The sequence below is a fragment of the Symphalangus syndactylus genome, chromosome 4 (assembly GCF_028878055.3).
Source record: "Symphalangus syndactylus isolate Jambi chromosome 4, NHGRI_mSymSyn1-v2.1_pri, whole genome shotgun sequence".
Taxonomy (NCBI): domain Eukaryota; kingdom Metazoa; phylum Chordata; class Mammalia; order Primates; family Hylobatidae; genus Symphalangus; species Symphalangus syndactylus.
In genome coordinates this window covers 150,346,951-150,363,868 of record NC_072426.2, presented here as the reverse complement: position 1 = coordinate 150,363,868, position 16,918 = coordinate 150,346,951, and the positions used below count along the sequence as shown (strand labels likewise).

At 36.6% G+C, this 16,918-nt stretch overlaps 1 protein-coding gene across 1 annotated transcript in view; it reads left to right on the top strand.

Moving 5' to 3' along the window:
* VEGFC (vascular endothelial growth factor C) overlaps positions 1-16,918 on the top strand; it is a 479,792-nt gene that overhangs the window by 10,553 nt on the left and 452,321 nt on the right. The window lies entirely within an intron of this gene.

Below are 16,918 nucleotides of genomic sequence, written 5' to 3'. Positions count from 1 at the left end.
TCTCTGCTCACTGCAACATCCGCCTCCTGGGCTCAAACAATTCTTGTGCCTCAGCCTCCCCAGTAACTGGGATTATAGGTGTGCACCACCATGGCTGGATAATTTTTGTATTTTTTAGTAGAGACAGAGTTTTGTTGGCTAGGCTGGTCTCAAACTCCTGGCCTCAAGTGATCTGCCTGCCTCAGCCTCCCAAAGTGCTGGGATTACAGGCCTGAGACACTATGCCGGCCAAGAATTCTTAAGATCTACCCTCTTAATAGATTTCAAGTATACAATACAGTATGGTTGACTGTAGTTGCTGTGCTGTACATTTGATCCTCAGAATTTATTCATCTTGCATACTGAAGTTTTGTGTCCTTTGACATTTCCTTATTTTCCCTACCCCCAATACCTAGCAACCACCATTGACTCTGTGCTTCTATGAGTTCTAATATTTTATATTCTGAATACATGTGAGATCATGCACTATTTTTCTTTCTGTTTCTGGATTACTTCACTTAGCATAATGTTCTCAAGCTTCATCCATGTTGTTGCATAGGTAGGATTTTCTTTTTTTAAACAGGTGAATAATATTCCATTGTGTGTTTGTGTGTGTATATGTATACAAGTGTGTATTGTGTCCACTCATCTGTCAATGAAAATTTAGGTTGTTTTTCTATCTTTGCTATTATGAATAATGCTTCAATGAACGTGGTTATGTGCAATTTCTGCAGGATACTGATTTAATATTTTTAAATCAAGATACTGATTTAATGCTCAGGAGTTGCTGAATCATATGGTAATTCTCTTTTTTTTTTAAATAGGAACTTCCATAGTGTTTTCCATAATGGCTATAAAAATTGACATTATTACCAACAATGTATAAGCATTCCCTGTTCGTACCCTTTCCAATGTGTGCTATCTTTTGTCTTTCTGATATTAGCCTTTTAAATAGGTATGAGGTGATATCTGTTAATGATTTTGCTTTGAATTTCACTGCTGATTAGTGATTTTGAGCATCTTTCCATATTTCTGTTGGCCGTTTTTTTTCATTGGAAAAAGTGCTACTTTTGCTGTATCCTGTAAGTTTTGGTATGCTGTGTTTTTATTTTCATTTGTCTCAAAATGTTTTTAGAATTCTCTTTTGGTTTTCTGTTTGACCCAATGATTGTTTAAGAGTCTGTTATTAAGTTTCTATGTATTTGTGAATTTTTTCCATTTTCTTATTGTTACTGATTTAGGTTTTATTTTTTGTGGTTGGAAAAGATACTTGGAGTGATATTGACATTCTTTTTTTTTTTTTTTTTTTTTTTTTTTAAGACAGAGTCTTGCTCTGTCACCCAGGCTGGAGGGCAGTGGTGTGATCTCGGCTCACTGCAACCTCCGCCTCTTGGGCTTAAGCAATTCTCCTGCCTCAGCCTCCCTAGTAGCTGGGATTACAGATGCCTGCCACCATGCCCAGCTAATTTTTGTATTTTTAGTAGAGATGGGGTTTCACCATGTTGGCCAGGCTAGTCTTGAACCCCTGACCTCATGATCCGCCCGCCTCGGCCTCCCAAAGTGCTGGGATTACAGGTGTGAGCCATGGTGCCTGACCGATATTGACATTTTTAAATATGTTAAGACTTGTTTTATAAACTAACATTTGATCTATCCTGGGGAGTGTGCCATGTGTATGTTAGAAGAATGTGTATTCAGCTGCTGCAAAGTAGAATTTCTGTGTGTCTGTTAGCTCTATTTAGTCTACAGTGTTCTTTGTTTCTGTGGTTTTGTTACAGATTTTCTGTGTAGTTGATTCATCTATTGTACAGGGTGGGGTCTAATACTCTTACTTTGCTAATGTTTGTTTATACCTTCAGATCTACCAATGTTTGCTTTATATATTTTGGTGCTTTTATCTTGGGTGCATATGTTTATAATTATTATATCTTCCTTTTGAACTGACCATTTTATGATTATATAATTAACTTCTTTGTCTCTTGTGATAGTTTTTGACTTAAAGTCTATTTTGCCTGATATGAGTATAACCACCCTTCTCTCTTTTGGTTACAATTTGCATGGAGTATCTTTTTTCATCTCTTCACTTTTAGTTTCTTGAAGACAATATATATTTGGGCCTTGTTTTCTTTCTTTTTTCTTTTTTTAAATCCATTCTGCCACTCCTATGCCTTTTGATGAAAAAGTGTAGTTCATTTATATTTCTAGTAATTTTTGGATAGTAAGGATTGCCTTTTGCCACTTTTTAAATTGTTTTTGTCTGTTTTATATTTCTCTTGTTCCTCTCTTCTTGCATTTCTTTGCGGTTTGATAATTTCTTGTATTGGTGTGCTTTGATTCTTTTCTCTGTATCTTTTGTCTACCTGATGTGTATTTTTTGTGTGTGGTTACCACAGGGCTTACATTGAACATTTTATTTATATAGCCACATGTCTTAAGCTGAAATAAGTTCACATCAATCACATAAACACTAGACTTCACTCCCCCCAACCAACTTTATATAATTAATGACAATAATAATTTCTTTCCATATTGTATTGTCATTAACAGATTTCTGTATTTGTAATTATTCTGACTACTTTCTTCCTTTAATATGTGTTACAGTATTCTGTGTTTGTGATTACAGTTACCTTTACCAGTGAGATTTATACTTTCATATGCTTTCATGTTGTTGTTCAGCATCTTTTTGTTTAAACTTGTAGAAATTTGTTCAGCATTTCTTGTGAGGCAGGTCTAGTAGTGATGCACTTCCTCAGTTTTTGTTTCTCTGGGAAAGTCTTTATCTCTCTTTCATTCTAAAAAGATAGTTTTGCTGGGAAAGTATTCTTTTTTTTCTTTCAGCATTTTGACTGTATCATCTAACTCCCTCTTGCTTTGCAAGGTTACTGTTAAGAAGTCCATTGATGTTATTGAGTTCCCTTGTATATAATGAACCTTTTCTTTTCTTATGGCTTTCATTATTCTTTTTTTGTGTTTAACTTTCAACAATTTAATTATAATATGTCCCTGAGTATTCTTCATTGGATTAATCATGCCTGGGATCCCTTAAGCTTCATAAATCTAGATGTTCATTTTCCTCTCAAGATTTGGGAAATTTTTAACCAGTACTTCTTTAAGCTTTCTGTCTGTTTTCCTTTCTCTTTTTCTTCTGGAAATCTCATAATTTGTATATTTGTACACTTGATGGTGTTCCACAAGTCGTATATGCTTTTCTTCACTCTTTCATTCTCTTTTCATTTTGTTTCTCTAACTGGCTAATTTCAAATAACATGTCTTTGAGATCCTCAGTTTTTTTTCCCTGTATTATCAGTCTACTGTTGTAGCTCTCTATCACTTTTTCAGTTAATTCATCATATTCTTTGGCTCTGGATTGTCATTTAATTCTTTCTAATGGTTTCTATTTTTTAATTAAACTTTTCATTCTGTTCATGGCTTTTTTCTGATTTTGTTTATGTGTCCACTTTTGTTCTCTTGTAGCTAATTGAGCTTCTTTAAGATGCTCATTTAAAATTCTTTGTCTAGCAGTTAATGAATCTACTTTTTTTTAAAGGGTCGTTTCCTTTGGTGGTGTCATGTTTGCCTGTTTCTTTATGATCCATGTGTCTATGCATCTGGAGGAGTAAATGCCTTTTCCAGTCTTTACAGACTATTTCCAGAAGGTAAAAGCCTTCTCTTGCTGGGTTTTTGGGTTTTTGGAATGTCCCCCAGACTGCAGTAGAGTGGTGCTGGAGCTTAATCACAGAGCTGCTTCAGTATCTGCAATCTGGTCTTAGGTGGACAGGCCTGTTACTGGAGGCATGGAAAGGTTATGTCCCTTACTGGGCCCCTTAATTAAGTGAGCAAGACTGCTCCCAGTTTATGCTAGAGCAGAAATGGAGCTGAGTTACAGGTCTGCTTCAGAGTTCATAGTTGGATTTCAGATCAGTGGGCCTGTTACCAGGGGAATGTATGGGCATTGTTCATGCATGGATGGGGCTGGTGAATAAATAGAAATGAAATACAGATATAGGCTACAACGTAGAGGAAACTGAATTATGTTATTTTATGTATTATAATTCTTCCATTTATATGAAATGTCCAGAACAGGCAAAGCTTTAGAGACAGAAAGATTTATGATTGCCTGAGACTGAGGGGATTAGGGAATAAACATATAATAGGGTTTCTTTTTAATGTTGTTAATATATTCTAAATTTAAATTTCGGTGATGGCTGCAAAATTGTGGATATGCTAAAAACTATTGAATTGTACACTTTAAAAGAATGAAATCTATGGCATGTGAATTATGTCTCAATAAAGATGCTAAAAATTTTTATTAGACAAAATCAGACTTTTCAAATCATGTAAGACTTTGCTCATTTTGTCTAGGTTTCTGAGATAACAGAATTAAAACATACTACTACAATTGTGGAATTGTCTCGATTTCCTATTCTTTCATGTATTTTAAACCTTGTTGTGGGTACCTCTATGATTACAACATGCTCCTTTTTATCTCTGGTAATAATCTTGTCTTGAAGTTTGCTTTATCTCATGAAAATTGCCACTGCAACTTATTTTTCATATTATATGCTTTTCCTATACGTTTACTTTAAATCCATTTAAATGTTTATATTTGACAACTCTTAAAACTCATAGTGAGATACATCATTTTCCTATTTGGCAAAAGAATTGAAAAATAACATAGAAGGAAATCCCTGAAGACATATTTCTATGTCACACACTCTTAAAAAAAGTTTTTTTCATATTTTGTTTATATATTCTATAAACTTAATGATTAATGACAAACTAACCAGCAATAACAGGATAGGTTTAAAACATATTTAACAGATCATGCCAGTTGTTTTGGCTAAAGGTAACTTTTTTGCTAGGGTGAAACTTTACTTTTGCCATCTTTTGAAAGGAAAGGAAATTTAACCTAGTGCAAAGCAGTAAGGCAATTAACATCAGGACATTCATTCTAAAAGAAATTAAGAAACAAAGCTCCAGTCTTTTAAATTAATGATAGTTATTACAAATCAATGACCTATGGTCTATGGATGAGAGGTCACCGAAGGTACCTGGTGAGCAGCAGTGCAACAAAGCAGAGGTGATTCTAATGTTACTGTTTATGCCACTTTAATTAGATATTAGCCAGCTAGTTCTTCTTCCATTACACTCATTTGTAATAGTAAAGATACAGAATGAGATGTATGCATTAAAATAATTATGAGTAGATCTGGATGTTTTCTCTGTATCTCCTGTTACATGAAGGCAAAAATTTAGGGATTGTGATGACCTATAAATTGAAAACCTAGAAAATAAGGCAGTATAGATGTTAAGTTAATAAAACGAATAGCTTTTCAGCAAACACATATGGTTTCAGTATGTATTTTTAATTTAGAAAAAATAGGCAGGGCACTGTGGCTCATGCCTGTAATCCCAGCACTTTGGGAGGCTGAGGTGGGTGGATCACTGGAGGTCAGGAGTTTGAGACCAGCTTGGCCAACATGGTGAAATCCTGTTTCTACTAAAAATACAAAAGTTGGCTGGACATGGTGGCCTGCACCTGTAATCCCAGCTATTCAGGAGGTTGAGGTAAGAGGATTGCTTGAACCTCAGAGGGGGAGGTTGCAGTGAGCTAAGATTGCTCCACTGCACTCTAGCTTAGGCAACACAGTGAGACTCCATCTGAAAGAAAAAAAACAAAAAGAAAAAATGAGTAGATGAGTAGAAGGACAAAATAAATGTATGCATAAAAGGAAGATACATAACTAATTTCTTCATTTTTAACAAAGGATCAAATGATCTTGTAACCATTGTATTAATACTTGGTATTACATTACATAACACATAGTATTAGCCAATCTCTGTTCTTGGCCAGAGCCAAGGAATTTGATTCTCTTCCTTCTAATTAAGGCTTCCTTTCTTCCTTGCCCCTGGACTGCTTCTGTATTCATCATAGATCTTCTGAGGCCAATCAACAGATTCGTATTAAATATGATCCTTTTGGGACATTGGCTCTCACCATAATGCTGTCAAGAGATACCTCTAAGCATTTTCCTCAATTTTATCCATATAAATAGGATTTTAGTAGTAATTTTAAAGAGGTGATTATAAACATAATCACTTGAAAATTTTTTTAAAGACAATAAGCATTTACTCTTAGGTACAATGCTAATACTCTATAATTAGCTACTCATGGCTCTATTTATACTAATTGTATGACCTTGTACAAGACTCTGCAAGCCTCAATTTTCTCATAGATAAGATAGATATAAAAATATTACCTACTATACACAGTTTTTAAGATGATTCATAAAGATAATGAATTTCATGTGTTTGCAAGGTGCTTAGGATGCAGTCAATATTAGTTAATAATTAATAAAATGTTACATACTAAAGAAAAGGTGATTCTTTTATTTTCAGATTATTTTAAATATTGAAGATTACCTGCTAGAATTTTTTAAACTAATATACACTCCATCTAGAAATGTCTGAGGGTATCTTTTTCTGCATAATATCACAACACTGGGTGTTAGAATTGAAAAATGATTTGCCAAGATCTAAACCAAGTTCAACTTTGAGAATGAATTTCCACTAATAAAAATGTACTGTATATCTAAATAGAAAGAAAAAAAATGAAAAAAACTTGGAAACTATTAGAAGTCTCAGCCTTTAGATTTCATATACCCTTTATTATAAAAGCATACTTTCTGTAGTCAATAAAATAGAGGAAAATGCAACTTACACTTTATTTGCTACTCTGTTTCAGGAGATAGTAATAATATATAAACAACTAACATATGTAAAAATAGGAGAAAGCACAATGATATAATATTCCACATATTTTTATTTTAAAACTTTGACTCTACTCTAAAATATTTATATTATTTCTAGCTTTTTACAACATAAAATGAAAGGAAAATTGTGAAAATTTGATTGCAAGTCAATGAGCTGTTTCTGGTATTTAGGTATTTTATTTTAGTATTTAAGCATTTAGCCAACTGAACATGATTTCATGTGTAAGAACCTGTAGCAACTGTTACTATGGTTAATCATTGTGACAAAGAATATTCAGCATCTTTGCATGTACTTACTTGACATTTTTGTGAAGTATTTGTTCAAATCTTTTTCCCATTAAAAGACACTGGGTTGTTTGCTTTTTTATTGCTGAGTTTTGAAAATTATTTTTATGTTCTGGATGCAAACCTTTTGTTAAGTATGTGATTTGCAATTGTTGCTAATCAGTCTATAGCTGCTCTTTGCATTCTCTTAACAATGTCTTTTGAAGAGCAAAAGGTTTTTATTTTACTGAAGTCCAGTTTAAGAATTTTTTATATCCTTGCTGATTTTCTATCTATCTTTTGTATCAGTTACTAAGAGAGGAATGCTAAAGTCTCTAACTATAATTGTGGATATGTCTTTTTTATTTCCTTTCAGTTCTAGCAGGTTTTCTTCATGTACTTTGGAGGCTCATTGTTACATGAAGACACATTTAGAATAGTTTGTTTATTATCAGTGAACTAGCCCTTTTAATATTTTCGATCCTGACAATTTTTCATGCTCTGAAGTTAACTTCATTTCATATTAATATAGCTAGTACAGTTTTCTTTTGGTTAATGATTAAATGGTATGTCATTTTTCATCTTTTTACTTTTAGTTTATTTATCTGATTATATTTATAATAGATTTCTTGTAACTGGCACAAAATTGAGTCTTTAAAAAATTTAATTCAACTTGACAATCTCTGTATTTTAATTTTTAGACTATGCACAGCTAATGTAATTATTGATATGTTTGTATTTCTGTCTACCATTTTATTATTTTTTTCCATTTTTATATGGATTTTTAATGGGATATAGTGGGTGACAAATTCTCTTAGTTTCCCTTCATTTGAGAATGTTTTATTTTTTTCCTTTATTCCTGAAAAATATTTTCACGGGATTTAGAATTCTGGGTCAAGAGTTCTTTTCTTTCAGCTCTTTAGAAATATTTTCTCACTGTTTTCTCACCTCTATCTTTTCCAATAAATCCCAAATCATGTGAATTTTTGATCCTCAATATGTAATGTATTATTTTCAAGAGTTGCTTTCAAGTGTTTTTTCTTTGTTTTTCGTTTTCGGCCATTTGATTGTGATGCATCTGGGTGTGGATTTTTTTCTGTGTTTATCCCATTTGAGTTTTACTGAACTTCTTAAATCTGTAAGTATACTATATTAGTCTGTTTTCACGCTGCTGATAAAGACATACCTGAGATTGGGCAATGTATAAAAGAAGAAGTTTAGTTGGACTTACAGTTCCATGTGGCTGGGGAGGCCTCACAATCATGGCCAAAGGCAAGGAGGAGCAACTAATGTCTTACATGGATGGCAGCAGGCAAAGAGACAATGAGGAAGACACAAAAACAGAAACCCCTGATGAAACCATCAAATCTTTTGAGACTTATTCAGTGCCACGAGAACAGTATGGAGGAAACCGCCCCCATGGTTCAATTATCCACCACCAGGTCCCTTGCACAACACGTGGGAGTTATGGGAGTACAATTCAAGATGAGATTTGGGTGGGGACACAGAACCAAACCATATCATTCTGCCCCTGGCCCCTGCCAAATCTCACGTCCTCACATTTCAAAACCAATCATGCCTTCCCAACAGTCCCCCAAAGTCTTAGCTCATTTCAGCATTAACTCAAACGTCCACAGTCCAAAGTTACATCTGAGACAAAGCAAGTCCCTTCTGCCTATGAGCATGTAAAATCAAAAGCAAGCTAATTATGTCCTAGATATAATGGAGGTACAGACATTGGGTAAATACACCTGTTCCAAATGGGAGACACTGGCCAAAACAAAGGGGCTACAGGGCCCATGAAAGTCCGAAATCTAGTGAGGCAGTCAATCTTAAAGCTCCAAAATGATCTCCTTTGACTCCACGTCTCACATCCCAGTCATGCTGTTGCAAGAGGTGGGTTCCCGTGGTCTTGAGCAGTTCCACCCCGTGGCTTTGCAGAGTATATACAGCCTCCCTCCTGGCTACTTTCACAGGCTGGCATTGAGTGTCTGCAACTCTTCCAGGTGCATGGTGCAAACTGTAGGTGGATCTACCATTCTGGGGTCTGGAGGACAGTGGCCCTTTTCTCACAGCTCCACTAGGTGGTGCCCCAGCAGGGACTCTGTGTGGGGGCTTCAACCCCACATTTCCCTTCCGCACTGCCCTATCAGAGGTTTCCCATGAAAGCCCTGCCCCTGCAGCAAACTTCTGCCTTGCTATCCAGGTGTTTCTGTACATCTGAAATCATCTAGATGGAGGTTCCCAAACCCCAATTCTTGACTTCTGTGCACTCACAGGCTTAACGCCATGTGGAAGCTACCAAGGCTTGGGGCTTGCGCCATCTGAAGCCAAGGCCCAAGCTCTACACTGGCCCCTTTCAGCCACAGCTGGAGTGGCTGGGATGCAGGGCACCAAGTCCCTAGGCTGCACACAGCACAGGGATCCTGGGCCTCGCCCACAAAAACATTTTCTCCTAGGCCTTTGGGCCTGTGATGGGAGGGGCTGCGTGAAGACCTCAGACATGCCCTGGAGATATTTTCCCCATTGTCTTGGGGATTAACATTCAGCTCCTCATTACTTAGACAAATTTCTGCAGCCTGCTTGAATTTCTTCTAAGAATATGGGTTTTTCTTTTCTATTGTGTTGCCAGCCTGCAAATTTTCTGAACTTTTATGCTTTGCTTCTCTTATAAAACTGAATGCCTTTAACAGTACCCAAGTCACCTCTTGAATGCGTTGCTGCTTAGAAATTTCTTCTGCCAGATACCCTAAATCATGTCTCTCAAGTTCAAAGTTCTACAAATCTCTAGGGCAGGGGAAAAATTTACCAGTCTCTTTGCTAAAACATAACACGAGCCACCTTTGCTCCAGTTCCCAATCAGTTCCTCATTTCCATCTGCGACCACGTCAGCCTGGATTTTATTGTCCATATTGCTATCAGCATTTTGGGCAAAGTCATTCAAAAAGTGTCTAGGAAGTTCCAAACTTATGCACATTTTCCTGTTTTCTGAGCCCTCCAAATTGTTCCAACCTCTGCCTGTTACCTAGTTCCAAAGTTGCTTCCACATTTTCAGGTATCTTTTCAGCAGCACCCCACTCTACTGGTACCAATTTACATATTAGTTCAATTTCATGCTGCTGATAAATACATACCTGAGACTGGGCAATTTATAAAAGAAAGAGGTTTAATTGGACTTACAGTTCCATGTGGCTGGGGAAGCCTCAAAATCATGGCCAAAGGCAAGGAGGAGCAAGTCACATCTTACATGGATGGCAGCAGGCGAAGAGAGAATGAGAAAGATGTAAAAGTGGAAATCCCTGATAAAACCATCAAAACTTGTAAGACTTATTCACTACCACAAGAATAGTATGGAGGAAACCACCCCCATGATTCACTTATCTCCCACCAAGTCCCTCCCATAACGTGGGAATTATGGGGGTTCAATTCAAGATGAGATTTGAGTGGAGACACAGATCCAAACCACATCATATACCTTCACCAAATTTAAGAATTTTTTAGCTGTTATTTCTGCACTCTTACTTCTCTTTTTCAGAGACTGAAATTATTCAAATTTTAGATTTTTCTGGGCTATGCACAGGGTCTTATGGTTCTGTACACATTCTTTAAAACTATTGTTTCTCTTGGTTCTTCAGTTTTTTTCTGTTTTACTCTGGTATCTCCATTTTGATACTGATCCTATTCAATACATTTTAAATTTTACTTCATTTTATGTAGTAGTTTTCAGTTGTAAAAGTTTTATTTGTCTTTAAGAAATAATTCCCTCACAGGGTCATAGCCCATATGTTACTTATTCAAATTACTCACAATTTTGTGAATGGATCAGTCTTTCAATAATTTCCAAATCTATTTGACGATGATTTTTTTTCTTAGAGCACCAATTAACATCTCACAATATGCAGTGTTATTGGGAAACTGATTAATATTTCTATATGCTATATAGATTAAGAGTATATGTATTAGAGATATTACAATTAATGTTTTTATCCATTGGAGAGATATATTTTGTTTTCATAGTTATAACATTTTATTTATGAGAAAATAAGAAATTTGAGGCTGAGAGATATTCTCTTATTTCCCAAATGTACATCCCTAGCAATAATATATAAATTCAGGCCAAGGGGGCAAAATATTCATGCTTTAAAAAAAAGTAACTGTATATATGAATGATATACATTTTATTGTTATATATTATACATTTAATTATACAGTCATACACTGCATGATGAAATTTTGATCAATGATATAAATACAATGACGATGCCATAATATTATAATGGAGCTTGAAAATTCCTATTACTTGCTGATGTCATAGACATTGTAACATGGTACTATGATGCATTACTCACATGTTAATGGTAATGCTTGTATAGATAAACTTACTGTGCTACAAGTTGTATGAAAGTATAGCACATGAGATTATGAATAGTACATAATACTTGATAATAAACACTGTGTTGCTGGTTTATGTATTTACTATACTTTTTACCATTATTTTAGAGTGAACTCTTTCTACTCACATATTTTTAAAAGTTTACTGTGAAACAGCCCCAGGCAGATCATTCAGGGAGGTATTCCAGAAGAAGGCATTGTTATCAGAGGAGATGACAGCCTCATATGTGGTATTTCCCCTAAAGTCCTTATAGTGAACAAGGTGTGGAGGTGGAAGACAGTGATATTGATAATCCTGACCCTGTGTAGGCATAGGCTAACTTATAAGTTTGTGTCTGTGTTTTTAACAAAATAGTTTAGAAAGTAAAAGATAAATAAATAAATTTTTAAAATATAAAAATGCTTATAGGATGAGGATATAAAGAAGGAAAGTATTTTTGTATAGCTGTATAATGTGTTTGTTTTTTAAGTGTTATTACAAAACAGTCAAAAAGTTAAAAATATGTGTATGAAGTAAAACATTTACAGTAAGCTAAGTTTATTATTGAAAAATATATATTTTTTAAATGTAGTGTAGCCTACGTGTAGAGTGTTTATAAAGTCTACAGTAATGTCCTAGGCCTTCACATTCACTCACCACTCACTCACTGACTCACTCAGAACAACTTCCAGTCCTGCAAGCTTCATTCATGGTAAGTGCCCTGTACAGGTATATTACTTTTATCTTTCATATCGTATTTTTACTGTTCATTTTCTAGTTTAAATATGTTTAGATATACAAATACTTCCCATTGTGTTAAAACTGCCTACAGCATTGAGTTCAGTAACATGCTGTACAGGTTTGTAGTCTAGAAGCAATAGGCTAAAAGCAATTCACTAATAAACAATTGCTTTTCTACATATAGCCTGGGTATGGAGTAGGCTGTCTTATCTAAGTTTGTGTAAGTACACTCAATGATGTTCACACAACCAAATTGCCAAAGGATGCATTTCTCAGAATGTATTCCCATTGTTAATCAATGTGTGACTGTAAGAAGCATATATTGCATTACATGTATGTCCTTTACACATAATAAAGTAAGAAATTAAAAATTAGTTTTTTAAATATATATTATATGGTAATGATGGTTTTATTCAATTTGCATGAAATTCATTAAAATGTCTGAAATAAACAGGCAAACTTTTCCTTTCAACGTACACAATTTATGCTTTAAGGAGGTTCTATTTTGGTATATTTTGAGGTTATGTTTCAAGAATTAGAGCTCCTTTGAGCAGTTCTTATAGTGCTGGCCTGGTAGTGGCAAATTCAGCATTTGTTTGTCTGGAAAAGACTGTATCTTTCCCTCATTTATGAAGCTTAGTTTTACTGGATACAAAATTCTTGGCAAATAATTGTTTTGTTTAAGGAGGTTAAAAATAGGACTCCAATCCCTTCTAGCTTGTAGGGTTTCTGCTGAGAAATCTGCTGTTAATCTGATAGGTTTTCCTTTATAGGTTACCGAATACTTTTGCATCACAGTCTTAAGATTCTTTCCTTAGTCTTGACTTTAGATAAACTAATGACTATGTGCCTAGGCAATGATCTTTTTGCAATGAATTTCCCAGGTGTTCTTTGAGCTTCTTGTATTTGGATGTCTAGATCTCTAGCAAGGCTGGAGAAGTTTTCCTCGATTATTCCCTCAAGTGTTTTCCAAACTTTTAGATTTCTCTTATTCTTCGAGAATACCAATCATTCCTAGGTTTGGACATTTAACATAGCCCCTAACTTCTTGGAGGCTTTGTTCATTTTTTCAATTCTTTTTTTCTTTGTCTTTGTCTTTTTTCTCTTTGTCTTTGATGGATTGGGTTAATTGAAAAGCCTTGTCTTTGAGCTCTGAAGTTCTTTCTTCTGCTTATTCAATTCTATTTTTGTTGAGACCTTCCAGTGCATTTTGCATTTCTCTAAGAGTGTCTTTGATTCCAGAAGTTGCGATTTTTTTTTATTTATGTTATCTATTTCACTGAAGAATTTTCCTTTCATACCCTGTATTAGGGTTTTGGTTTCTTTAAGTTGGACTTCACCTTTCTTCCCCCCACTTCCCTGGTGACCTCTATGACTCAGAGGGGGGCAGCCATAATCCCCCTGAGAATATATCTCCATTGGAGTGGGACCACACCCCCGTGCCCCACAGCAGCTGCAACAACCCCCACCTAAGGAGAGGCTGAGCTCAGACACACCTAACCCGCCCCCACCTGGTGATCTTTCTCTACCCACCCTGGTAGCCAAAGACAAAGGTCATAATCTCTTGGAGCTCTATGGCCTTGCCCACCACCTGAGGGCCTCCTGGATTAGCTTCATAATTGACCTTCTTAATTCTTTTTCTGGCAATTCAGAGATTTCATCTTGGTTTGGATCCATTGTGGGTGAACTGGTATGATCTTTTGGGGTGTTAAAGAACCTCATTTTGTCATATTACCAGAGTTGTTTTTCTGGTTCCTTCTCATTTGGGTAGACTATGTTAGAGGGAAGATCTGGGATTCAAGGGCTGCTGTTCAGATTCTTTTGTCCCATGGGGTGCTCCCTGGGTATGGTGTTCTCTCCTTTACCTTAGGAGCTGTAGTGATTATTTTTGCTCTTCCGGGTCTAGCCACCCAGCAGAGCTACCACACTCTGGACTGGTACTGGGGAGTGTTTGCAAAAGAGTCCTGTGATGTGATCTGTCTTCAGGTCTCCCAGCCATGGATACTAGCATCTGCTCTGGTGGAGGTAGCGGGATAGTGAAGGGGACTCTGTGAGGGTTCTTGGTTGTGTTTTTGTTTAGTGCATTGGTTTTGTGTTGGTTGGCCTCCAGCCAGGCGGTGGTGCTTTCAAGAGTACATCAGCTGTGGTCCTATAGGGAGGATGCAAACTTGCCTTAGGGACACCTGGTTAGGTATTCAAGTTTCTCAGGTGGTGGGCAGGGCCATAGAGCTTCCAAGAGATTATGACCTTTGTCTTTGGCTACCAGGGTGGGTAGAGAAAGATCACCAGGTGGGGGCGGGTTAGGTGTGTCTGAGCTCAGCCTCTCCCTAGGTGGGGGTTGTTGCAGCTGCTGTGGGGCACGGGGGTGTGGTCCCACTCCAATGGAGGTATATTCTCAGGGGGATTATGGCTGCCCCCCTCTGAGTCATAGAGGTCACCAGGGAAGTAGGGGAAAGCGAGCAGTCACAGACCTCACCCTTCTCTCATGCAGCTGGCAGTCCTAAAGGCTGTTCTCACTCCCACCATGCCCCTTCAACAGAACCAAGTCTATTTCCAGGCAACCGGTGGCCATGGGGTGTGTGTGTGTGTGTGTGTGTGTGTGTGCTGTGCAGAAGCTCTTTAGTTTAATTAGATCCCATTTGTCAATTGCTTTTTCTGCAATTGCTTTTGGCATTTTTGTCATGAAGTCTTTGCCCATGCCTATGTCCTGAATGGTATTGCCTAGGTTTTCTTCTAGAGTTGATTTTACATTTAAGACTTTAATTCATATTGAGTTAATTTTTGTATAAGGTGTAAGCAAGGAGTCCAGTTTCAGTTTTCTGCATATGACTAGCCATTTTCCCAGTACCATTTATTGAATAGGAAATCTTTTCCCCATTGCTTGTTTGTGTCAGATTTGTCGAAAATCAGATGGCTGTAGATGTGTGATGTTATTTCTGAGGTCTCTGTTCTGTTTCTAAAATGTGACTATTATTTAGAGTTTAATAAGACTATTAATTAGCTTTAAAATTAGCACTTAAAATGATAAATATTAATCTTTGAATTATTTCTGATCATATGTATTCAAATCTCATTGACAAAAATAAATCATGGCAATGCAGATATTTTATGAGATACAACTTTCAAAGACACAGGAAATGTTTTTAATTCCATCTTCTTTTCAAAAAAAATTCTCTTCTGTCAGCTTCAATTTTTATTTATTTATATATTTTTATTATACTTTAAGTTCTAGGGTACATGTGCACAATGTGCAGGTTTGTTACATATGTATACATGTGCCACGTTGGTGTGCTGCACCCATTAACTCTCATTTACATTAGGTATATCTCCTAATGCTATCCCTTCCCTAGCCCTCCACCCCATGACAGGCCCCGGTGTGTGATGTTCCCCATCCTGTGTCCATGTGTTCTCATTGTTCAATTCCCACCTATGATTGAAATCATGCAGTGTTCAGTTTTCTGTCTTTGCGGTAGTTTGCTCAGAATGATGGTTTCCAGCTTCATCCATGTCCCTACAAAGGACATGAACTCATCCTTTTTAATGGCTGCAGAGGCAGGCAGGCCTCCTTGAGCTGCGGTGGGCTCCATCCAGTTTGAGCCTCCAGGCCTCTTTGTTTACCTACTCAAGCCTCAGCAATGGTGGACGACCCTCCCCCAGCCTCGCTGCCGCCTTGCAGTTCGATCTCAGACTGCTGTGCTAGCAGTGAGTGAGGCTCCGTGGGCATGGGACCCTCTGAGCCAGGCGCAGGATATAATCTCCTGGTGTGTCGTTTGCTAACACTGTTGGAAAAGTGCAGTATTAGGGTGTGAGTGTCCTGATTTTCCAGGTACTGTTGGTCACGGCTTCCCTTGGCTAGAAAAGGGAATTCCCCAACCCTTGCACTTCCCGGGTGAGGCAATGCCCTGCTCTGCTTCAGCTCACAATCAGTGGGCTGCACCCAGTGTCTGACAAGCCCCGGTGAGATGAACCTGGTACCTCAGTTGGAAATGCAGAAATCACCTGTCTTCTGCATCGCTCACCCTGGGAGCTGTAGACTGGAGCTGTTCCTATTCGGCCATCTTGGAACCTCCTCATCAGCTTCAATTTTTAAATTAAAATATTTATATCCTCAAATCTATAATTAGAAACACTTTGATTGGTACTGTGCAAAAGGATACCAATCTCAAAGAGCCATGGAGGTATCATGTATGCATGCCTTTTTTTTGGCTAAGGTTACGGAAATATTTTCACCCAGGACTGTCAAGAGAACATAAGAACTTGTGTGCTGATTGTAAGCATTCTTCTTAGAATCCTAAGTGAGTTCTTACACAATTATATATGAAAAGATCTTAAAAGAATGATGACATTGTAAAGTAAATTACAGTATATTAAATTCCTATAAGATTTTTCTCTTGAGCTGGAAAATTTCTGAAGAAATTTAAAGATATCTGTACATTAATGTAACAAATGACTTTTATGATAAAGCATATTTCTTTAATCATTAAAATGTAACTACTACTAATGTTTTCTATTTCAGCAGTCTCTCCTGTAACTGTTCCCAGAAGGTTAAATTGGCATGACTTTTTCTATATTTATTGCTTTGTTCAGTCTTTCTTATTTGATGTGTTAGTGTAAACTTATTTATAATAAGGATCATATTGTCTACCCCTGGCACCTCTAACATGGTAATCGAATTTTATATCTTTGGGGATTTACTTGTAAGTCTGCTTGAAGATGATGAAATATACTATATGGTCTCTCATTCTTTTAAATCAGCTGGCTTTTGACAGTTACCCAACTTATATCCCCA